The sequence below is a fragment of the Mustela erminea genome, chromosome 1, assembly GCF_009829155.1.
Source record: "Mustela erminea isolate mMusErm1 chromosome 1, mMusErm1.Pri, whole genome shotgun sequence".
In the NCBI taxonomy this organism is placed as follows: domain Eukaryota; kingdom Metazoa; phylum Chordata; class Mammalia; order Carnivora; family Mustelidae; genus Mustela; species Mustela erminea.
This window is the reverse complement of record NC_045614.1, coordinates 200,446,371-200,471,184: the sequence shown is the minus strand read 5'-3', so window position 1 is coordinate 200,471,184 and position 24,814 is coordinate 200,446,371. Positions and strand designations below refer to the sequence as shown.

At 35.9% G+C, this 24,814-nt stretch overlaps 1 pseudogene; it reads left to right on the top strand.

Annotated features, from left to right (window-relative positions):
• Positions 1 to 628: 628 nt before the first annotated feature.
• Positions 629 to 24,349, top strand: LOC116592135 (annotated as a pseudogene).
• Positions 24,350 to 24,814: the final 465 nt, after the last annotated feature.

Below are 24,814 nucleotides of genomic sequence, written 5' to 3'. Positions count from 1 at the left end.
ACATGCCATTATTAGAAGACCATGGGTGGAATCTAGAAAGATTAAGAAGATTTCCTTTCCATCTGTGTCACAATGATTTTGCTACCAGAACACAGGTGTTGTGAAAGCCACCACTAAATCTAAGCCTAAATGAGAAAGAAAAAAAAAATTCATACTAACATCATCAACTTTGGACCCAAGGACTCAAAGAGGTTTACCACTACTGGCCATCTGATCTACAAATGTGGTGGATCAACAAAGAATCACTGAAAAATTGGAGAAGGAGGATGCTGCAATAGGAAAGGATCCTTCAAGGATGTCTAAGTTTTGGATAAGCTGGAAGATGAATGTGAGTATTTTATCATCATTGACATGTCTTTGTGAAAATTTGAGACCAATAAGCATTATGTGACCACCAATGATCTAAGGACAAAGAGACTACCAGGAACATAATTACAGGCACATCTCAGGCTGATTGTACTGTTCTTATTTTTGTTGCTCATATTGGTGAATTTGAAGCAGGTGGCTCCAAGAAGATTCATGCAGACTGATAAATTTCACTCAGGTGTCTCCATTCAGATTCTGGCTTACACACTGAGTGTGGAACAACTAATTGCTAAGAAAATGGATTCCTTCAGCTGGAAGAGATATGAAAACAAAATTTACAGAAATCAGCACCAGCATATTAAAAATTGGGTACAATCTCAATACAGGTACATTTTTGCCAGTTTCTGGTTGAAATGGTGACAAGATGTTGGAGCCAAGTGTTAACATATCTTGGTTCAAGGAATGGAAAGTCACCCATAAAAATGGAAATGCCAATGGAACTGCATTGCTTGAAGCATTGTATTGCATCCTTCTACCAACTTATTCAACTTGCAAGACCTTTTTTCTGCCCCTCCAGGATGTCTACAAAATTGGTGGTATTGGTCCTGTCTCTGTGGACTGAATAGAGACTAGTGTTCTAAAACTTGGCATGGTGGTCACCTTTGTTCCAGTCAGCATTTCAAGTGAAGTAAATTCTGTTTAACTGCACCATAAATTTTGAGTAAAGCTCATCCTGGGGACAAATGTGGGCTTCAATGTCAAGAATGTGTCTGTCAGAGAAATCCATTGTGACATGTTGCTGTGATAGGGAAACAAACAAACAAACAAACAAAAACAAACCCATGAAGGGAAGAAGCTAACTTCAAGGCTCAAGTAATTCTCCTGAACCATCCAGGCCAAATCGATGATGGCTATGCACCTGTGCAGGTGCACATATATATTTATAATCTAAATTTGTTTGCACTTACAGCTTTTTTTGTAAATATAAATTGTAATTTGTTGTCTATTTTTTACTGTAATATTTAAAGAAACACCTGATTTTTAAGAGTTTATTTAGAAAGTATCATAGTGTAAAAAATTATAGCACTTTATTTTTTTTAAACAAGATTCATGATGCGAAGCTGACGTCATTCATGAAGATTATACTCTTTTAGAAAGCTTTTTTTTTTTTTTAAAGAACATCTGTGAACCATATATGGTTAACAAGGAATTCCTTTAATTAATTTTTAAAAAGTCACACGACTCACTTTGCTTGCAATGGTGGTGAATTGATGAAGAAAATTTATTGCCTTTATGAGGAGAAAATAACTGGAAAATGGCTAAAAATTCTTGAAATCTGATGATGTTGCCATCATTGAAATGGCTCCTGATGAGTGTATGCATGTAGAGACCTTGTCTTACTATCCCTGCCCTGGGTTTTGTATTCCATGACAGGACATGGACAGTTACTGCTGCTGTCATTAAAACAATGGACAAGGGGTGCCTGGGTGGCCCAGTTGGTTAAACGGCCAGCTCTTGATCTCAGTTCAGGTCATGGTCTCAGGGTTGTGAGATCAAGCCCCACATCAGGCTCCAGGCTGAGCATGGAACCTGTTTGAAATTTTCTTTCCCTCTGCCCCTTCCCTGCTCCTGTCTTCTATGTCTCTCAGAAATAAATGAATAAATAAATAAATAGCAAGCTTTGTAGATTCATAAAGATGGTTTCAATTTCATTTAACTGTTTCAATAATTCTATAAAGGATTTTTTATGTTAGAAAGGACAGTTTATATCTTAGGAATGACTAGTCTATCATATTTACCCCAGATTTAAATAATAAGTACTTTAAATTAGTTTAGAATAAATATATCCCTAAGGCCAGTCACTGAATACTATTTTTAACTAAATGGCATTCCTAAGGCACAGGAGATTTTGTGCAGAAGTCACCAACCTCCTGTTTATTTTCCAAGGATACTTATGTACTCCCTTGAGTACTTATTACTGTTGAACAAGAGGAGCTGAAGAAATTGTTAATTTACCTTGCCTGAATTTTGTGAACGTTGGATATTTTCTCTCAGTGGAGGTCTGAAAAACTGAAGTATTATTTCTCATGGCAATGAGTTTCTTTTTTCTAGGCCGGCATTTTGATAAATAGCATGGGTAGCTAAACATCTATGGTATTCTCTCAGGTTCAATTCTGGTTCTATCATTGAGTAAAGATAAGGACATAAATGACAAGTTGGCAATTTGTATTATGATTTGTGAACAGTGTGAGGGAAAATTAAACCTACTGGTTTTATATATAGATCTATTGCATATATGAACATTTACAGAGAACAGTCAAAAGAGTCTGATCTCAGAGACCAGCTCTTGTCCAAGAGACATATGATAGAAAGTTCTGCCATCCCTTCACCTTTTGAAACATTAAAAATTTTCAGGAAGATTGATTATTTTTAGAACGACAAGTTGCAAAATGTGAATATAAATATTAAGGTCATATTTAAAATAGCATCTGGAAAGAAATTTAATTTTTTTTAAAGAATCTGAAGGCATTTTTCTGGTTACTATGTTATACAGCATTGACCTCTCACCTGACTACAAAGGTTTATATAGAAGGAATGAGTCACTGATGAAGATTTTCATGCATGAGCTTATAAGTTATGTTCCTGATTCCCATAGCCTGAGGAACATGGACAACCTAAATATTTTAAATTATTTATGGTTAGCTTATCAAAATTCATTAACAGAAGTTGTGTGTAATGAGGAGACCCCATTTTAGGTGCAGTGACTCTTACCTCGTACAATTGACTGTACAAAATTTTCAAGTGGTACCTTTGAAAATCTGAACTAAATGACTACCAGAAGTTAGAAATGTGCTGTATCTCTCTTGTGAGAAACCAGCTCTGGGTAGAGAAATATGGAAGTTAAATTTCTAAAGGTACTTTTGAGGACAGATCATAGAGGGTCCTCCGATCATAGAATGAAAGGGAGTTTGGATATTATTTGCTGGGCTGGGGAACCCTTCAATGTGCTTAAGGAGACATTGAACACCTTATCAAAGAAGTTTAAATAAGCAGAAGCATAAAAGATGCAATGATTGGGGAAAATTCTGGGGATAGAAAATTAAGGGACTATTACATTTGTTAAGTACTTATCAAATGTCTGGGTTTCAGAACTCTGTTTCAAGATACAAAAAAAAAGTTGAAAGTAATAGGAATAATATTAAAATAAATAAACAAACAGGGGCGCCTGGGTGGCAGAGTGGGTTAAGCCTCTGCCTTCAGCTCAGGTCATGATTTCAGGATCCTGGGATCAAGCCCCACATTGGACTCTGCTCAGGGGGGATCCTGCTTCTTCCTCTCTCTCTGCTTGCCTCTCTGTCTACTTGTGATCTCTCTCTCTCTCTGTGGGAAATAAATAAATAAAATCTTTTTTAAAATAAACAAACAAAACCCTAAATTCTAGAGGGAATTATGGTCTACTCAAAACTGAAAGAAGATGTAATAGACTGCATTCTCAATTAGATGAGGATACCCAGAAAGATCTGGTAGAAATGCTAACAAATCAATGTGACTATAAGAATCTCCTCCAAGAGTCTAGGGCCCTGAGAAAGTTCTTTTCCAGGAATTAATAGCAGAAATGTCCCACCATTTATCAGAAAAAATCACATTAAAGGGTCCTGTTAGAGCCATAGAAACCACTAGTGGTGAAATCTGTGGTCTCAGATAGGGCCTCCAGCTTTGGCATGAGTGCAGATCTCAGTACTTGTTTGTAACATGCCTTCTCACTAACTTGGACTTGATAAGGATCCTGTGTGTAAGAGAGACATAGTCAGAGACACAGAGGGTGAGACACAGAGAGAGAGTTGAATATTTGACGATGTTACATTGCTAGTTTGGAAAATGAAGGAAGAGACCAGGAGCTTAGGAATGTAGGCAGGCTCTAGAAGCTGGAAAAAAGCAAATGAATGGATTTTCCCAAAAGCCTCTGGAAGAAACACATATTGATTTTAAAACTTCTGATTTCTAAAAGTGAATGATAATAAATCTGTGTTGTTATAAAACACAAAGTTTTTGCAATTCAGTACAGCAATAATAAAAAACTAATACCACTAGGAAGAAAATTCTGTGAGCTACTCTGTTTCCAGTCTCTCAGATTGTTTTCTTGAATACTCATTGGCAGGGTCTCTTTCTTTTATATTTGAGAAAGAGCAGCAATAGTGCAGGGAGAGATCCATGAATATGGCTGAAATTGGAAATTGTAAAAGGAAAAGAAAATTTGCATTTGAGGAATACTAGGGAGATTGCAATGGTAGAATATGGAAATAAACAATAAAAAAGCAGTGAAGAAAAGGATGAGTCAAGCCCATTGTTTTTAACTCTTTCATGGCAAAGCTAGCAATCTTATACTGAGAAAATATGTAAATATACAATTTAGCCTATAATTTCTGAGTTCACAGATACTTTGGCCAAAGTCAAAGTTGTAGAAGAAATTGATGCATTCTGAGAGATGGCTTGGCGATAAGATTTCTTCCAGTTTCACAGTTCAATAATAACTATAAAACTTAAGTATTAAGATACTAATGGAACCAATGATGGATCCAAGGAAGGCAGGAAGAGAAGATATTTTTGTGGGGTAATGGTGAAGGGAATGGTACATGGTAATCGAGTTGTCTTTTAAACACAATTAATATAAGGTGCTGTTAGAGCATTTATGAGGAACTACTGACCAGATCATTAAAAACACAGAAGTAACACCTGGGCAAGTGTTTAGGACTGTAGATAATTATTAACCCAAAACAGTGAGCAGTTAAGATTTAAATGGGAAAATTACAAAAGGAGGAGTGTAAATGGAGAGGTCAGATTGTGGAGAACACACTTTCCATATTTATAGGTCTAAGGAAAGGAGGCTGAGAAGGATCTAGAGAATAAGCAGAAGTAGGTGACATCCTAGGAATTAAATGCAGAAGGAAATTCATGAAAGATTTCACAAATAGCTCATGTGAAGTACTTCTACCTTTAGCCTATTAATGTTAGTGAGTCTATGGAGGTTGAACTCTGGAAAGCATAATAATCAAATCTAATTTTTACAAAGGTAACTGTGACATTGTTAGAGGGTAGACTGAATTTGAAGACAAATTGAACTCAAGGATGACTGAAAGTCAGGAAATAATAAAAAAAATATATTTAACATCTAAAATTCCTACCCGAAAAGCTAACTTAAAATCAAACTTTGGGGCGTCTGGGTGGCTCAGTTGGTTGAGAGACTGCCTTCAGCTCAGGTCATGATCCCAGACTTCCAGGATTGAGTCCTACGTGGGGCTCCCAACTCCTTGGGGAGTCTGCTTCTCCCTCTGACCTTCCCTCTTTCATGCTCTCTCTCACTCATTCTCTCTCAAATAAATAAATAAAATCTTTAAAAAAAAATTAAACTTTGCATTTTACTTTTTTTCAATGATGAATCATATATTTTTGAAAAATATGATTTGGTTTGGTTTTGCTTTGGTTTTGGTAACAATGTATGTATAACCTATGTATAGTAATAATGTATATATAATCTGTGTATAAGTTGCAGTGAAAATCAATGTTATACACGGAAGATGAAAGATACTTTATGTGGAAAGAATAGAGAAATGGAAAAAATTAAGGTAACAAAATTTATAGGATTTCTAACCAAAAAAGTTGTCTTTTTGTTTAATCATTCCTGGTTTAAGAAGAGGGAGAGTGAGCGAGCCAGCGAGAGCACACATTGTTTTCCAGCCTTGAAAACATGACAATAGGAATAATTGCTTCTAAAAACAATTTTCCTGGAGGCTCCATAACTTATGACCATTTCAGGTATTTTAGTGTTTGCTAACTTAGCACACAACTTTGTAGTACATCCTTTATGGCAGAAATGTTGATACTTAAAATGATTCATTTAGAGCTCTGTTTAGACTGAAGAATATGTGAGAGTCTAGGAAAATACAATATGAGCATATCCAGAAAGATGAACTGAAATGTTTGGGAGTGTTTGTATGGCTTTTATCACTCTAAGAGAAAGGAAAAAAAAAGAAAGAAAGAAGAAAGAGAGAGAGTGAAAGAAAGGGAGAAAGAGAGAAAGAAAAGGAAGGAAGGAAGGAAAATCACTAGATATAATCATTAGAAGTTAATACCAAAATGAAGCCAGTGATTTATCAAAGTATTTGGAAAATGGACCCACCGGGGCAGAAGAGGATTCTGATATGTTGTCATTTTATACATGATAAAAAACAAACAAACAAACAAACAAACAAAAAACACTTATGGAGGGGGAGATGAACCATGAGAGACTATGGACTCTGAAAAACAATCTGAGGGTTTTGAAGGGGCGGGGGGTAAGAGGTTGGGTGAGCCTGGTGGTGGGGATTATGGAGGGCATGCATTGCATGGAGCACTGGGTGTGGTGCATAAACCATGAATTCTGATACAGTGAAAAGAAATTTTAAAAAATTAAAAATTTAAAAAAAAACACATATATTTGAAGTAATTGATCTGGCAAAACCAAGGCTCGGCTGTTTAAAGAAATTTTGTTAGGTGATAAATGTCATTAAGTGGCAGAATTGGAAATTAAAATTGAACCAATATCTCTGATAGGGCTGTGGTAGTAGTGGGAAGACCAGTGGAAGAACTGATAGCACTGATGGAAGTGGTGGAAACGGTCATTGTGTTCCACATATTCTTCTGATTACTTTACACGTTTGAGCTCACTTGTTTATGATGACCACAATATGAAGTAGGTCTCATTCTTACTCTGTTTTACTGATGAAACCTGGGATGTAAAGACACTAGCGCAGGACACACACCCATGTTACATCATACCAAAACCCCAAAGATGACCAGTGAAGGCAAAGTGAATCAGCTGTCTTAGGCTAGGCTTAGGCTGTCTTTGATAGCAAACAACTCAAAAAATTCCAATGGCTTAAAAAGCATAAAGGTTTATTTTTACCTCACACTCTGTGTATTGCAGGGCAGCATGAGCTTTTGTGTTTTTTTTTTTCCATCTTTTCTTAAATTTGGTTTTTGAACAGCCCCTATCATTGTTAGTCTTGTGGAAGAGAAAAAAATTATTTAATTTAAAGAGTAATAGGTAAACTGTCTGATAGCTTCTGTAACATTTCTTCTGAAGTACTTCATGTCACTTCCTCTGATATTTCATCTTCAAAAGTGAGCTGTATGTCTAAACTTGTCAATGGAGATAAAGTATAATATTTCCATGTGGAAGGGCTCTGGAGTAAAAGAATATACAGTAATGGGTAGTGAATAGTTTGGACTATATTCTACTCTACCACACAGAGCTACCAGAGATGGGCTGTTCATTGTGTTGATTTCAGTTTCTCATGGAAGATGATCAGTGGGTGGTTTGACTTAGTTTCACAATAGAGTATTAATGTTATGATCCCAAAGGTTGATTCTTGGTTTGTCAGGCTTGAACAGGGTATCATTCAAGTTGAATAAAAACTATTACATTGAGATATCTGCCAATTTCTAGGAATAGTATAAAATATCTTACAGACTTGAGAGATCTCTAGAAGGAACCAAACACCATGCTATACCAGATCAACAGAGAAAAATACAGTTTTTTTTTAATGTACCAAATCATATAAGACACAAGTCTTAGGCTGACCTGGTATGGAGTCAGGAGGTGTGCCAGTGAAGTCTTTTTTTTTTTTTTAAAGATTTTATTTATTTGACAGACAGAGATCACAAGTAGACAGAGAGGCAGGCAGAGAGAGGGGAGGAAGCAGGCTCCCCTCAGAGCAGAGAGCCCGATGTGGGGCTCGATCCCAGGACGCTGGGATCATGACCTGAGCCGAAGGCAGAGACTTTAACCCGCTGAACCACCCAGGCGCCCCAGTGAAGTCTTTTTTTAACAAAGAATTTTATTTTTCAGGTTCAATGAGTGCAGTTATCTCACACTCTTGGCAGCATTGGGATGAATCTACCTCAGTTTTCAAGCCAATCACACTTCACCTGAGCAGCCCAAGTCCAGACTAGGTGTGGTGTAGGTACTATGGATTGGGTGGAGGTACTATGGATTGGTCATTTTTATTCAGCATAGAAATTCTTCCCTGGGCGGTCTCTGCTCTGGAGTTTCTAACTGGGTAGCCAAGTATGTTGTTAGGTCTGCATCAGAGTCTGAGATTCTCTTTGTGCCATCATCTTCATTCCCCTTTCCTCTCACTGTGGTCTGGTGCCTTTTAATGTGCCTGTTCTGTCTCCTGCTCCCGTAGCTTTCACAGGTGTTATTCCTAACTTCTTTTCAACAGCGGCTTCCTAGAGGACCAAAGTGGCACTTCAGCTGGGAGAACCTCTAGGGAAGGATAAGTAAACAGAAAAAATAGAAGTTGGAGATACCTGAAGAAAGCACTGAGATTGTTTAACTTATCAGTGTATGAAGATTGCATTATGAGGTGGGAATCTTGTCCTGACCTGAGAGATCTGAAAGTGGCCCCAGTGTAGAATGGAGAATGCTCTAAAATCGAACGGGTACATGAGATACCATTCAGATAGTTGGAGGAGAGGACAGGAAGAGTCTTATTATAACATAAAGAGTCGGGGCTACATGCTTTAGAAAACTAGAACCTGTAAAATAATCAGAAACAGAAAATGAAGAATAAGGGAGGTATTTATAGGAAACCAGATCATAACATCTAGGTGGCCTGAGTCCAGTGGCAGGGCAATGTAAAGCATGAGTAGCTTTTATGAGATGTTTGTCGGGCAGAATTGACAAACAGAGACTGAATGGAATGGGAGAGGCAGTAGAGCAAAGGAAAGAGGACAGGATGATTTCTTGGTAACATTCTTCTCTCCCTTAATGGAAGTATTTTATTGCATTCTATAAAAAGAATCAATGTAAATATCCTTATAAAAAATATAAATGTTAGTTTGACAACCATTCTGTGGCCTTGGGAAATTAAGTCATCTTTTTTTTAAATTGTTTTCCAAATCTGGCAGGTGATATGTATTTGTATAGCTTCTGTAATAAATGCTATTGATGTGAATAATGGAGTATATGTTATAAAAACTAAGGATAAGTCTGTATAAAGTTAATTGCTATAAAGTAAACTATAATGAATTCCAGCACTATCAGGAACATTGCATTTTTTGTTGGAAGATGCTTACATTAGCTCTCAATGGGATGTAAGCAGCCTCCAAATCCTGGAGATTGGGCTGGCTCCAAATTTTCTGCCTGAACATTGCAGCTACATAATAAAGACTAGAGACATTTGATGGAGGTAAACATGAGAAAATTCTTGGGCAGGACTAGATGCTTTGTGGGAGTGATAAAAAAGAAAAGATGATTTCCAGAAAATATTTCAGCAGGGATTTTTGGTGAAGACAGGAAAGTTGATTGGGCTTTTATTAAATTGTGTAATTGGGTTATTTGTTATAAAATACTGTTTCATCTCTCTTAAAATTTCCAATAACATCTGAAAGCATGTGGGCCCACACACACACTAAAAACATTGGATGTTATTAGAATATTCTCCATAACAGTAATAAAATTGAGATCTGTTTACCTTTTGACACAGGGCAGAGGGAGGGAACCCCTATTACCTGAATCACAAAGAAGGTTATAAACAGTGCTTGGTTCACATGTTTCTTAAGTCAAAGCAACTTGTCTTAACATTAGGCAATGCATTGTCTTTCTTTAATGTTTTTTAAAGAATAAGTTTAAAAAGAGGGCTTAGTCATGAATCTCATACAAATATGAAATGAATGTCAATGATTTAATTTAATTCATGTATTAATAAGAAAAACAGTAAGATGTTACAGTGAGTTAAAAATCTCACGTTTGTATGCAGTGAGGTAATGCTGAAATGAATTTGCAAATATATTAAAAAATTGGTCTATCCACGAAGCAATAATCAATTGCATTCTACTGGACTCAACAGTTTAGTACTTTTGTGGACAAATTCATTTGTATTATTATAAGTTTTCTACATTTACAGAGTTGTAAAATAGCTCAAAGACACCGAAAGCACAAATAACTTGAATGTGTGACACAGAGCACTGATTAATTATTTTAAAATATTTTACCCCATTTTAAAATCCTCTTTACACTTCAAATCTGAAAGTGGCAGAAAGAAAAACTAGTGGACTCAGACCTCCAAGGTGATAGGTAATAAGTAATAAGTTATAAGAATGAATGCTCTCACCTTTAGGTTTAAACATAACAGCATAAAATAAGTAGAACATATTATTTTCTTGTGTATTTTTTCTGTATCTGCATCAGTAACAAACTAAGTCTACTGATTTTAAATGCTACATCTTTGTCCCTCCTTGCCCCTTATGTGAAAGCAATATAAAATTAATTTGTGGCCAATAGCAAGTTAATAAATAAATCACAATAAAAATCTAATAGAGAAAGCTGGGAGGAGTGGATATTTGAAAATGATTAATACCTTAAGGGAATAAGAAATAATAATAGACGGAAGATTATCTGGGCACTTACAGTGTTATAGAGTTAAAATAGAAAATTCAATTTTAGGTTGTGAATGCACTGGTACAATATCACATCATGAAATATGAAGAAACCATTCACTTCAGAGAATTTGAGCATGAAAATCAAATAGTTGAATGTAAGTGAATGTGATATAAAAGGAAGTGGAGATTACAGGGCTAGAGGGATAGTTTCAGAGATAAATACATAATTGAAAAAAAATTTTAAAGAATCTCACTGGAGTTTATATTGAAAATGGATGAAAAAGTAGGAGAGAGAGAAAAAATGTAGTATAACAGTATCTGAACTACTCAATTTTTCAGCTGTCAATGGAGTTTCATACAGAATCCATGTACTTTCTACTTTCACAAAACACTCACCAATACTTTTTGATGAGAATGGGTTAGAAACTTGTCCTATATGACCAAATTCATTAAGTGCCAGGTTTAAAAATGAAGGAAATTGGAAAAAACACATTTTCCTCAACATCACTATATATAATTTAGTGTTTTCTAGACTTCATATATAGATTATAGTATATAGATTAAATAATTTGCATTTCTATGAAAAATGAGCATTTATATTAATTTCAGAAATAAAAAAATATTTTAAGGAAGTGTAAGCTTCAATTGACCATTCTTATAACTTTGTTAAATTAATATTTGTTAAGTAGTTCCCAGGAGTGTCCTATGGTGAGCCACCCTTCCTCATCAATAAGACAAGCAAGGAAACTGCTTTCATTATAACACTTCTGCCAGCAACCTGGGACAGAGAGGAAAGACCCAGTCCTAATAATCATCTCTTCTGAGACAAAGGCTGGGGTGAGGGTTGGGATAATAGGCCATCTTAATTTACTAATTGGTTTTACCTAAAACAAAAGTAAACTTTTTTTTTTTTTTTTTCTATCTTCAGGAGATAGTTTTTACAACCTGGAGTAGATTGCTCCTAGAAAATAAATTCTACCCTCCTATAGACTGGCAAAGTGAGGCCCTATCTTCCTTGGTGATTACATTTCAAAGGGATGACCCTAAGTCCTTGAGAAGGACAGTGCTGGGTTGTAAAACTGGCCAAAAGGCTTTACAAAAGATTCATACTTCCAAGGAGCAGAGGAAGAATTAATAAGTTTAAGTTTTGTCAAAAAAATATTATGTTTACTACAATACAACCATTTTTGTTGCAGTCTATAGATACCATTTTAAGCAATGATACAATAAATATATAGCTACTTATTTTGATTTAAATCATCAGAAGAAACAACTTGGGCAATTGTTTTTGAAAAGGATTCCATTATCCTTGTAGACATGTTGATTGATCACTTTAAATGAGCCAGTCACTGTTCTAGACCAACCGGAAGGACAAAGTCCTTGTCCACAGAAAGCTTATATCCTAAATGGGCAAATAGATACAAACAAATATGTAGCTTGTATTGGAATATTATGATTAAAAAAGTATGGGAAATAAGATAAGGATCACCTGGAGTGTATGATGCAGTGTCATGAGTTTAAACTTGACCCCCAAAAAGGTGATATTTAAGTAAAGCTCTAAAAAAGCACATCTGTGCAAATCATTAGGGGGAAAAAAAAAAAGTTAAGGATGGTAAAGAAAGTCCAAAGGCACTAAGGCAGGAGGGTTCTGGTATGTTCTAAGGATAGTGAGGAAGCCAGTAGGGCTAGAAGAGAGGAGTATCTGTGTCAGGGTTTAAGTCATCAGATAAGTGATGGGGGTTGGGGATTATGTGCAGGGAAAAGTATTAAGGGGATGGTCAGATCCTAAAGGGTTAGGGAAGCTTTTGTAAGGACTTTGGGTCCTCAAGAGTGAAGTCCTTAAAGGTATTGGATAAAGTAATGACTCGATCTCAGTTATTTAAAATAATTATTCTGAAAGAAGTTGCTGTGGTTGATATCAAAGAGATTACTGCCTATGTTCTCCTCTAGGATTCTGATGGATTTCTGTCTCACGTTGAGGTCTTTTATCCATTTTGAGTTTATCTTTGTGTACGGTGTAAGAGAATGGTTGAGTTTCATTCTTCTACATATAGCTGCCCAGTTTTCCCAGCACCATTTATTGAAGAGACTGTCTTTTTTCCACTGTATATTTTTTCCTGTTTTGTCAAAGATTATTTGCCCATAGAGTTGAGGGTCCATATATGGGCTCTCTACTCTGTTTCACTGGTCTATGTGTCTGTTCTTATGCCAGTACCATGCTGTCTTGGTGATCATAGCTTTGTAGTAAAGCTTGAAATCAGGTAGCTTGGTGCCCCCAGTTGTATTTTTGTTTTTCAACATTTCCTTAGTGATTCGGGGTCTCTTCTGATTCCATAAAAATTTTTGGATTATTTGCTCCAGCTCTTTGAAGAATACCAGTGGAATTTTGATTGGAATGGCATTAAAAGTATAAATTGCTCTAGGCAGTATAGACCTTTTAACAATGTTTATTCTTCCGATCCAAGAGCATGGAATGGTCTTCCATCTTTTTGTGTCCTCTTCAATTTCTTTCATGAGTGTTCTGTAGTTCCTCAAATACAGATCCTTTACCTCTTTGGTAAGGTTTATTCCCAGGTATCTTATGATTCTTGGTGCTATAGCAAATGGAATTGATTCTCTAATTTCCCTTTCTGTATTTTCATTGTTAGTGTATAAGAAAGCCACTGATTTCTGTACATTGACTTTGTATCCTGCCACATTGCTGAATTGCTGTATGAGTTCTAGTAGTTTGGGGGTGGAGTCTTTTGGGTTTTCCATATAAAGAATCATGTCATCTGCGAAGAGAGAGAGTTTGACTTCTTCATTGCCAATTTGGATACATTTTATTTCTCTTTGTTGCCTGAGTGCTGTTGCTAGGACTTCTAATACTATGTTGAACAAGAGTGTTGAGAGTGGGCATCCTTGTCGTGTTCCTGATCTCAACGGGAAGGCTGCAAGCTTTTTCCCATTGAGAATGATATTTGCTGTGGGTCTTTCATAGATAGATTTTATGAAGTTCAGGAATGTTCCCTCTATCCCTATACTTTGAAGTGTTTTAATCAGGAACGGATGCTGGATTTTGTCAATTGTCATATGGTTTCACTTATTTGTGGAGCATAACAAATAGCAAGGAGGACATAGGGAGTTAGAGAGGAGAAGGGAGTTGGGGTAAATTGGAAGGGGAGGTGAACCATGAGAGACTATGGACTCTGAAAAGCAATCTGAGGGTTTTGAAGGGGTGGGGGGTGGGAGGTTGGGGTACCAGCTGGTGGGTATTATAGAGGGCACAGATTGCATGGAGCACTGGGTGTGGTACAAAAAGAATGAATACTGTTATGCTGAAAATAAATAAAAAATAAATTTAAAAAAATTAAAAAAAATAATTATTCTGGATTGTGCTGAGAATAAATTCCAGAGAAGCAAGAGTTGAGATTAGCAGACCAGTTAGAAGGTTTATGGAAATAACCGAGCTGATAGGTGGTTGAGTCACAAAGATGGTAGTGGAGGAGCTGATACGTCAAGATTCTGGATATATTTTGATTTTAGAACTAATAAAGTCTGCTCATAGATCAATGTGTTTTTTGAGGAAAAGAGAAAGACAATACATGTGCAGAGGGTTTAGGCCAAACAGGATAATGGAATACCCATTAATTAGATGGGAAAATAGTTGGAAAGGCAGGTTAGGAAGGAAGATCAGGGGTTTAGTTTAATTATTAGTTATGTTATGTGTGACCTAATGCTTTAAGATAAGATGAGGGGAAACAAATGGGAGCAAGTATAGACTCTCTTCTAGATGAAATTTTTTTCTGACAAGATCAAGAAGAAAGTATGCAGGAGCTGGAGGAAGAAGTGGAGCATTGAAAAATTTTTCCAACTAATTCAGTAGAAAAACACTGATGATAATGCAGCAAGGAGAGGGGGTAACTAACTGTTGGAGTAGTATCTACAAAGATGAGACAGAGACAATAAGAAAGAGAGGTAAATGGTTTAGTGGCAAATAATTTGAAACAAAGAAAAATGGCAAGAATAAGAAGAGAATATTACCCCAATTTTTCTATTGTTATCATTTGGCTCCATTTATTTATCATAAGTTATTCCTCTTCTTCTTGAAAAGGATAAGGTGTTAGTATATACTATACAGGTATTAGTATAGCTATAGATTATAGATATATGTATATAGATATAATTTTTCTGAACTGTTTGAGAATAAATTACATTTTGTTGTCTGTTTATTATTGAGATTTTTAGGTTTAAGTAATTTACGTTATAGGAGTCAAAATGTTCAAAATATTCCTTCAAAAATTCCCCAGCCCTCAAACAAAAAAAGAAAAGGAAAAGAAAAGAAAAAAAAAAAAACAACAACAACTAAATTAGGGCTATAGATAACACAGAAAACCCACAAGATGGCAGGAGTGCCACATACATGTAAGTTTCCTTATTACTTTCCTTATTTTTATCCCCCCATTTGCTCGTGTAATGTAACTTTACATTTAATGTTTTGTTAGTTTTGAAATATATATGCATCAAGAAACTTAAAGAAAGATGACAATATATAACTAGCTAAAAGACAAGAAAAAACAGAGGAAAGAAACATAACCAGGGAATCATAATAGTAAACTATTCAAAATTAATCTCATTAAATGCCTCTTATGTTGAGATTGAGGGAAAATGTTATTTGCTGAATAATAAGACTACAGACTTGGAGGTCAGGAAGCTATAAGAAGAATACCTTTTAGAATATAATAAGCAAAGTTCCTAAACTTCTAATTATGAGGCATAGGTTTTAAAGGCATAGTATTGCATATGTGTTTATATACATAAAATAATATATAACACAATATTACAAGATATAGTATAATATATAATAAATGTATATACACATATGTAGACATATATTAACATTATGTCTATGACGTTCATGTCTTATGATTGTAACTTTAAGAAACCCTGCTTTTTTATATAAAATCCCTAAGGGACACTTGGATCTTTGCTTTCAAAACGATAAAAATTACAATAGTCATTTTATTTGCAGAAATTCTACCATGGGTTGCAGTTTAACCACACAAGAGCTATTAGACTGAACAGACTTTGTTTGACTCCAGATTCCACTTCTTACTTGGTGAATCACTTTCTAGTTCTCGGTTTCAGCTGTAAAATGGGAATAATTATACCATCTCCCTAGGGCTTGCTATAAGTGACATCACAAGTAAAGCACCTCACATGTAACAGTGGGAACAGATGCCTGCCTCCTGACATCCACAGTTTTTTTAATGTTGTTGCTGGTTGCGTTTCCCTGCAGGACAGAAAGCTTCATATACTGTTTTGAAATAACTCTCCTTTTTCTGTATAAAACATAATCATCTTTGTAAAGGCTCATTTTTTTTTTTTTACTTAATGTGTTTAATTATGCATTTATTATGTTGGGCATCTGATGATTTATGCCCTATGGTGTTATTCAATATATGGTAGTAAAAAAGAGAATAGAGAATGTTTTTTATCAGCAAGCAAGACGTCCTCTTTATCCTTGCATGCAATTTCCTAAAGAGCTGACAGAGTCAAAGCACAGGCTGTCTCTCACCATATTCCTCTGCAGACAGCGTTAAGACTGACAGTGAGTCTGCCCTTTCTAACTTGGATCCAAGTGTGCAGTTTGAGGAGGTTATGTACAAATTATTATTAGTGCTCCAGGAAGGAACATGGTTACCTATATGAAAGAAGGCACAGTGGATATATGCCCTGGACAAAGACTGAGGCCAAGGTTGTTGCAAGGATGCTTGATAACCAAATACATGAACACTTTAATGGCTTCAGATTCATCTTAAAATTGACCTCAAAAAAAAAATCTACTCAAACACATCAGAGAAATGTGAAAAAAAAAATGTGGGCCTGGGATGGGAATAGAAAATAATAAAGATAAATGAATACTATAGTAAAGAGGAGTAAAGATATGAATATTATTGGTACATGAGATTTCTGAAGAAAAAATGTTAAGATACAAGGTATACCATGCTTAGAAGAGGAATATGTTTTACAAAGGCAAAAGAATAGAGTTGAAAAAGGAAAGGAATCAGAGAATATGCTGAATAGCTGTCTGCCTGAGTTAAATGACAGTGATGCTGATATATATGTTTTAAGTATAAGTACATTTGCTAACAAACATCTTTGATCTTATGAGTAAGAAATCATTAAGAGGAATTTGAGCATAATTTAATTATTTAATCATTCAATTGGTTTCAGTAAACCAATAGACTTGGGAATTATAGGGCTTTTTAATCCCAATTGATGAATTCCATTCCCCTATACTCAATCATCTTCTAAGTATAGAAATTTGTGTAGGATGATAAAGATATAGACATTCTTAAGGAATATCAACTTGTTATTAAAGCTGATTTAGTACTTATAAGAAGAGTATTTATTTTTCATCTTTAAAGCTCTTTGGATATCAATAATGGCTTGAAAAATTCACTTTTGAATCACCAGGTTTACACACTTCACAGCACTCACCAAAGCACATACCCTCCCCAATGTCCATAATCCCACCCCCTTCTCCCAAACCCCCTCCCTCCAGCAACCCTCACTTTGTTTTGTGAGATTAAGAGTCACTTATGGTTTGTCTCCCTCCCAATCCCATCCTGTACCCCTGGGGATAAAAATATATGTTTATAAAAAATAAAAAATTAAAAAAAATTAAAAAAAAATAAAATAAAATTATGATGTGAAAAAAAAATTCACTTTTGATTTTCCATATTTCAAAGTTGGTATATTTGGGTTTGAGTAGACAGCCTGTATTTTTCAAGCACTCTGGTTTGGGGCAAACCATTTGCTAGAGCCATTAGTATAGAATATGTAAAGAAAAGGGGACTCTGGTTTAAATGTTAAGGTTAAGAGAGACAGTTTTGAGGGCTGGAGACCCTGAGTGATCCAGCAGTTAGAGACCAAGTTCCAAAAGAACTCAGCATAGTCAGTTAAGGTGTCAAGAATCAATGGTCAGCAAAATGGGAAAATGGCGACACGTTAGGCACGGGCTTCAAATATGTAGCCAAGGGAAGGTGTAAGCTTTGGGTGAAGTCTCAGATGATTTTAGGTGATTCTAGGAATCTCATACAAGCAAGGACAAACAAAAATGAAGATTCTTTAAAAGAAGCTGAACCAAAGAGTTGAAATGAACAATGAAGTCCAAGCCAGCCCCAGGCTTAGAATAAAGGATAGTCTAGAGTATAGGATAAAACTGCTCCCCTGCAAAAATTGGGGCCGCAGTTATGAAATATGTTATTTGGATGCCAGACACCAAAGAGACTCAGACAGGGTTTAAACTGGACAAACTGGAAACTCCTTAAGTGAGATGGAGTCCCAGTAGCAGCTCACGGTAACTGGTTCACCTATGCTTCAGCACAAAGGAAATGGATTTTCTTCTGTACTTATTTGATTAACTATACAATTGGTAAATTCTAAGGAGCTTTTTTTTTTTTTGGGGGGGGGGGGCAGGGGGAATCAGAAGAGATGTTGGGCAGGCCAGAGAACTCAGGTCATCATCTGAACAGATGGACGAGGATGGGTCAGGGTCAGGTGGAAGAAGCACATATTTTTCTAACCTGTAGATGGTCCATGAGGTTTCTATCCATAGTTTATGATGTCTTTATGGAAGCACACCCTGAGCAATAAATCATAGTTTTACTTGCTTTTCTTAGAAGTCTGAAACATGTTGAAATACTTAGTCATAGCAAATCTTATTAAAATCTGTCTTCTTGCCCATTCTCTAAATGCTCATAACTCCTGGAAATAAATTTCTGGGTTCCTGTCCATTCACATCTACCTCTGCCTTCACCTCACCTCACTGGCTTAACACTCTCTCATGAACACCCTTGACATTCTATGTTCACGTGGCTCCCACCATTGAAAATAGTCTCAGGAGAATGATTGACCCTCTGTTTTTTCTCCTAGACAAGACCTATATGACTTTTCTGTTTTGGTTACTTTTTCAATCTCTTAATTGATTTCCTAAATCCTACTATTCTAAAAATAGTAACCTTCTCCTCAGTGGGATGAAAGGGTCACAGCTAGCTAAACCAAAGCCAATTTCCCTAAGTAGAAGGAATGGAAGGACTATAAGCCCCATTGATTTAATTATTTTTGTCTTGTGTTACCTATTGTTTCATTCCTAACACATTCATTCCTATCTCCACCTTTGAGTTACTTTTTCTGGTTATATCTCTTCATTTAAAATATAACATATTCCATTTGGGACATATGACTATATAAACTGTGTTTTCAAAATACATAAATTCATTTTTTAAATGATTTAATGAGTTAAAAAATGGTTTCTTAGAATAGGCAAGTCTTCAAATTCCACTTTCTCTAAAGTGGTTGCCTTCTCTATATTCCCAAGCCAGTTCCTTTCACCCCACAAAGTTCTATTTTTTTCACAAATTTTATTATCTGAAATTTTCTGAAATTCTTCCCTTGACTTATTTGCTTAAAATTTAGTGTTTCTTTCAAAAAATTGCAATATCTACTAATGGAATTTATTTCATGTCATTCCAACATGTGCTCCAAACTCCTAATGTAGTTCCTGAGTAACACAAAAGCTGCTGAATAAGTATTTAAGTAGTAAATGAGTCAATGTCAGATTAGATGTCCCTATTCTTTCTTTGGAGTATAAGTTTTTGTAGTAATAATAATAGTACCTAATATTTACTGAGAACATACTACATGTTAACCATATTACATGCATTAACTTTTTAAACTCACAAAGTTCTAAAAAGTAGGCACTATTATTATAGTTCCAACTTAGCATATGCATATTTTGAGATTTTTAGAATTAAGATGTTTGTCCAAAATCAAGCAGCTAATAGGTAATGCAACGAGTGTTAAGTCCAAATCTTTTAAACTCCAAGTCTGTCTCAATCACTTTGATATAATCCTTCAATTCATTCTTTTAAGTACCACGGTAGAAAGGCTTTCTATCTGTATTAGTTTCCTAGGGCTGCCTTAACAAAGTACCACAAATTGAGTAGCTTAAAACAACAGCTGCTGGTTATGTTACAGTTCCAGAGGCTGAGAGTTCAAAATCGAATTGTCAGTTATGTGTATTCCTTCTGGGGACTCTGTGGGAGAATCTCTCCTATGCCCATCTCCTAACTTCTGGTAATGATCAGGGAGTCTTGGTGTCCCTTGGCTTTTAAACGAATTACTGTAATCTCTGTTCCATTTCCACACAGTATTCTTTTATCTCTGCCCTTACATATAAAGATACAAGGGTATTGGATTATATTGACGTCATCTTGACTAAATATTTACTTGACTAAATCTGCAAAGACCCTATGTTCAAATAAGGTCAACATTCATAGGTACCAATGGTTAGGACTTCAATTTAATTTTTGGGGGGGGGGCAATTTAACACACAACACTTTTCCAAAACCATAAATCGCATCCATCATACTTTTATCCCTATCACTTCAAAAGGCAGCAAAGGCCAATTCTGTATACCGTATCACAGTTATATCTCTAGAACATAGGTTAAGGTTGAAAATTGTGTTGATCTAAATATTGGTTCATTAGAATGAAGTAACATTAAGGAATTCAACCCTGTAGGAACATTAGCTGTCTAGAACTGTTTATATAGAGTCTAGAAAAATACCCAGAAGGTATGTTGTAGAAGAAATTCATAAGATTCATATATTGGGTAGTTGGCTATCTGGGATGATTTTGACATTTATTATGTTTGATTCTTTGTTCCTTCAAGGCCATGGTTTCTAATTGTACTTCTTGGAGCCTTCGTTTTTTCTTTTCCTTCCTTCCTTCCTTCCTTCCTTCCTTCCTTCCTTCCTTCCTTCCTTTCTTCTTCTTCTGTCTTTCATTCTTTTCCCCACCAATTCCTTTTTCACAAAGTAACTACAGGGTGAAGGTAGCCCTATTTCTAATTTAAGCTGAGGTGGTCCACCTTTGCCTGTTTTTTACATTAAATCTCTAAGTGAAATCTGTTTTGCAAAAAGGTTCCAAAGGCAAAATACTTTACAAAACATTTGGTCTTATGGGAATGCCCTGATAAACAAAAGATGACATAGGCTTTTCTGTCTATATTATAAGCAGGATTGGATATGTGGTATCAAAGGTGTTTGTGTATTAAATTTTACCTTTTTCTTAAACACATAATAGCTCAAAGCACAGCTATTGTGCTGAATGCAGAATTGTTATTGGAAAAGATCAATATAACCTCTGGCATTTGGTAACTAGACTAATGAAAACATTCTATACATCCACATTAACCAGGAAATCAAAAGCCATATGAATTTACATAGGAATACAGTAGTCCATTTTAATGTCTTGCTCTAGGGCTATATTAACTCTCCTGCTCTTTGTCAAACTGTAGTCCAAAGGGAATTTTAACATCTTGAAATTCTGTAGAACATCAAGTGATCAACTCTATTGATAACATGTTACTAACTAGACATAGTGAACAAAACTGATACACGGTCTAGCTATCTAATAAAACACATACAAGCCAGAGCATAGAGGATAAATTCTATGGCATTTCAGTGGTAAGTCTAGAGGATTACAATGTTTTAGGGCAGGCAAAGACATTCTTTCTAAGAGAAGGAATAAGTTGTTCCTCTTTTAGCCTCTATTGTTAAAGAGATATAACATTGGGATTTTGAGACACTACATGCCATGCTGCATTTGGTAAAATTGTTGTTACCTCCTTATCATGACTTAGATGACTACTTGTTTTGAGTCTAGCGTATGATGCAAGTTGCTGTGCTGATTAGTACATATAACACAAAAGATCCAGTGAATAAGGACGTTCTGTGGGCTGTCTGACAAGTTTTAATAGAAGAACCAAAGCAGGGATCTTTAGGGTTCAGGAACATCTTTTACAGAGTAAACTATTCTCCATTTCAAAAGTGACTTCTCATGCACCACTGGGTCTTAGTGGAGACTGTATGCCTGGACATAAGACACTAAGTAAATGTGTGACATCTACAGGGGCCAAGACCATAAGAGTATCTCCCTTTTCTACTGATGCTGTTCTATCAGTTTATATCTATGACATTCTGGAAGGTTCTTATGACTAAATGCTAGACAAAGAAAAAACTGGGATCTGAGTCACAGCTAGTCATAAATTGGTGATGCCACACCACAGTACTACTCAGGAGTGGCCCTAAAACACATGGTAAAGGGAAATCCTCTCAGAGGGCAGAGTAGAGCACTAAAAACTAAGTCATTTAACCAATTCCAAGCACATAATTCCAACTTTTTGACATATCACAATTAAACATTAGCTCAGCATCATGACTAACAAACAAAAATTTGTTCAAGATCAAAGATTTGGTATCATGGGACATCAATGGTATTGATTTCAAGACCAGAGACTGCCAATAGCTGCTACCTGAGATAACTGTGAAGTCAAGAATTGATAGCCAAAAGGAAAGCAAGTTGTCTTTTCACTAATATTAAATTTTCCATGTGTTATTTTCCTTCAACCAATCTTTTATGAGGTAATTGATGACTGGAGACCTAAGCAACGTTTCCTTCTTTTTACATATTTATTTACTTTAGGACCCAGCCATTAGGAGACATGTAATAATTTTGGGATTTCACATTAAGTGCTGCATGCAATTTATTACCTGTGTTGACTTTGTTCAATTCATACAACATTTCCAAGCCCTAGTTTTTTGGCCTCTAAAGCAAGCATTAAATTGGTACCTCTCTCAGAGTGTTGTCATGAATATTAAATCATATAAATGAAATCACTTTTAAATGGGAAAGTGCCATCCACTTCTAAGTCACAGAGTTTCTTCCACTTCTGGGACAAACCTGGGACTCTCTACAGCGTGAAGTGTACTTTACAGATTGGAAAAGTCACCTTCTCCTGCCTGTCCTTTTGTCTGTCTTACTCATCTTTGTCCCATTTGTAGAGCACAATGCCGTCCAACTGTGTGTGGTTCTACACCTCAATAACAACTCTGCAGAAAATGAACTTAATGTATGCTACAACATGTGCTGGGAAATAAATGGAATGTGACAAGGAAAATACCAGTTCTGCCTCACTCCCAGTGAAATCAAGATGAGTCAGCGATGCCTGTAAATGAGGCCAAATGAAGGGTTAACATGGAAGACAGCCCCAGTAATTGGGAACTTCAGTGGCCTACTGGCAGTCCATACTCTAGATAGATTCACAAAAGGACTGAAGAAGATGGGAAGGATATTCAAAATTCAAGACACATGAAATAATTAATTTTTCTCTCTAGTTAAACAGCAGTGGATCTAAAGGCTGTTTGACTCTGCTGACGTTTGAATTGTATGTTTAAGGATTTACACAAAGGCTACATAGGATATGAAAGCAAAGCAGGATGAAATAGAGAATGATTACACTGGTGATTCTATTGGGTAAAAATAAAAATGGAAAAAAGGAAAAAACAGGTAATCAAAAATAATAATTGTCTATCACGTATAAAACTATATTGGAAGCTAACACATTGAATTAGTAAACCTTTTACTTATTTCCATAAAAGGGATTTCTACCATCCAAATATTTTTTCATTCATTCATCAATCCACTAAAAATTTTTGGAATGCTTCTATGTTCCACGTAGAGCAATAGAAGCTTGTGCATACGCTACCAATTTTTCACATTAATTATTTTCAACAGGTACAATATTTCCATCTTATCTCTAAGGAGTTTGACATGTAGAACAGTTAAATAGCACGAAAATTATGACACATTCACTAAGGAAAAAAAAAACAAACAAAAACCTGGGATTTGAACCTCCCCCCCGCTTTTTTTTACTTTAAAATCAACTTCCCTTTCTCTGATTACCTGCCATGCACATAATATCTCGGTTACCATGAACTGAACTGAAAAACTTCAAAAAAGTTTTAGCAATTTCCTTTTTTTTAAAGATTTTATTTATTTATTTATTTGAGAGAGAGAGAGAGCACAAGTTGGGATGCAGATGGATCAGAGGGAGCAGGAGCAGGCTCGCCTCAGAGTGCTTAATCCCCTGACACTGAGATCATGACCTGAGCTGAAGTCAGATGTTTAACCAATTGAGCTGTCCAGGTGCCCCAACAATTTTTTAATAGCTTCTAAAAAATAGAGGCATCATAATGTGTTATCTCTATCTTACAACCTAATTAAGAGGAAGTGGTACTGAATGTTAAATTTTGTCTTCCTATTTGTGCCCTCAAGAAACATTTGATTAGATTATATATTTGTTAGAGCTTTTGAAACTCCTCATTGGGAGGTAGCTTCTACAACTTCTTTTACCTCATTTTTACCTCCTAAATCATGCTTTCTTGTAAGAAAAATCCTTCAGAATTACTTCAGAGCCTTGGTAAAGTAAAGGTTCCTGGGACCACTCCAGATCTCTACGGTGGGTTTGAGAAGCTGCATTGTCAACAAACACATTTATTCATTCAGATACATGCACAAGTTTGAGAACAAGTGCCCTGGACAATTGTCCACACAAAGCCTGCCCACAGTAGTTGGTGACAACACCACGGGCCTCTTCAGTCTGCAGAATTCAGTTCAGAATTCTGAACTTCCATCACCAGGTCAGGCCCTTCCACCAACCACATCACATGAGGTGGCACTGACTCAAAGGCCATCCATTCTCATCACATTCCATGATTACTCCTAATTCACCCAAATCCCTGCTCCAATCCTGAACCTTAGTCCCCAAGGATGCTGGAAGCTCTGGGACACATCTTTCTTACCATAACCTCAATGAGGGCTGCAATTTATGCTTCCTTCTTTCAGTGCTCAGTCCTGGTTCTGATCCTGATTCCAAGCATGGATATTTCCCTACTTGCCCTTACTCCACTTCTCCACAGGAAATCTCTTATCCTAGAATGAATAAAATCATCTCATTATCTTGATTCGAGGACTGAGATTACATTGTAGACTATTTCCATACCTGGTTAAGGATGCCTTAACGCCTTGCAGGAGTCAGGACAAATGCACTGTTGAACACGATTCTGATAAGGACTGTGTGATCAGGTGGAATCAATGATTAAGTTACCTTTTTGTTTATTATAAGTGTATGAATTTTATATCTGAATGGCATCTTGCCAATCCACACAAAAAAAATGCTTGCATGGTCTCT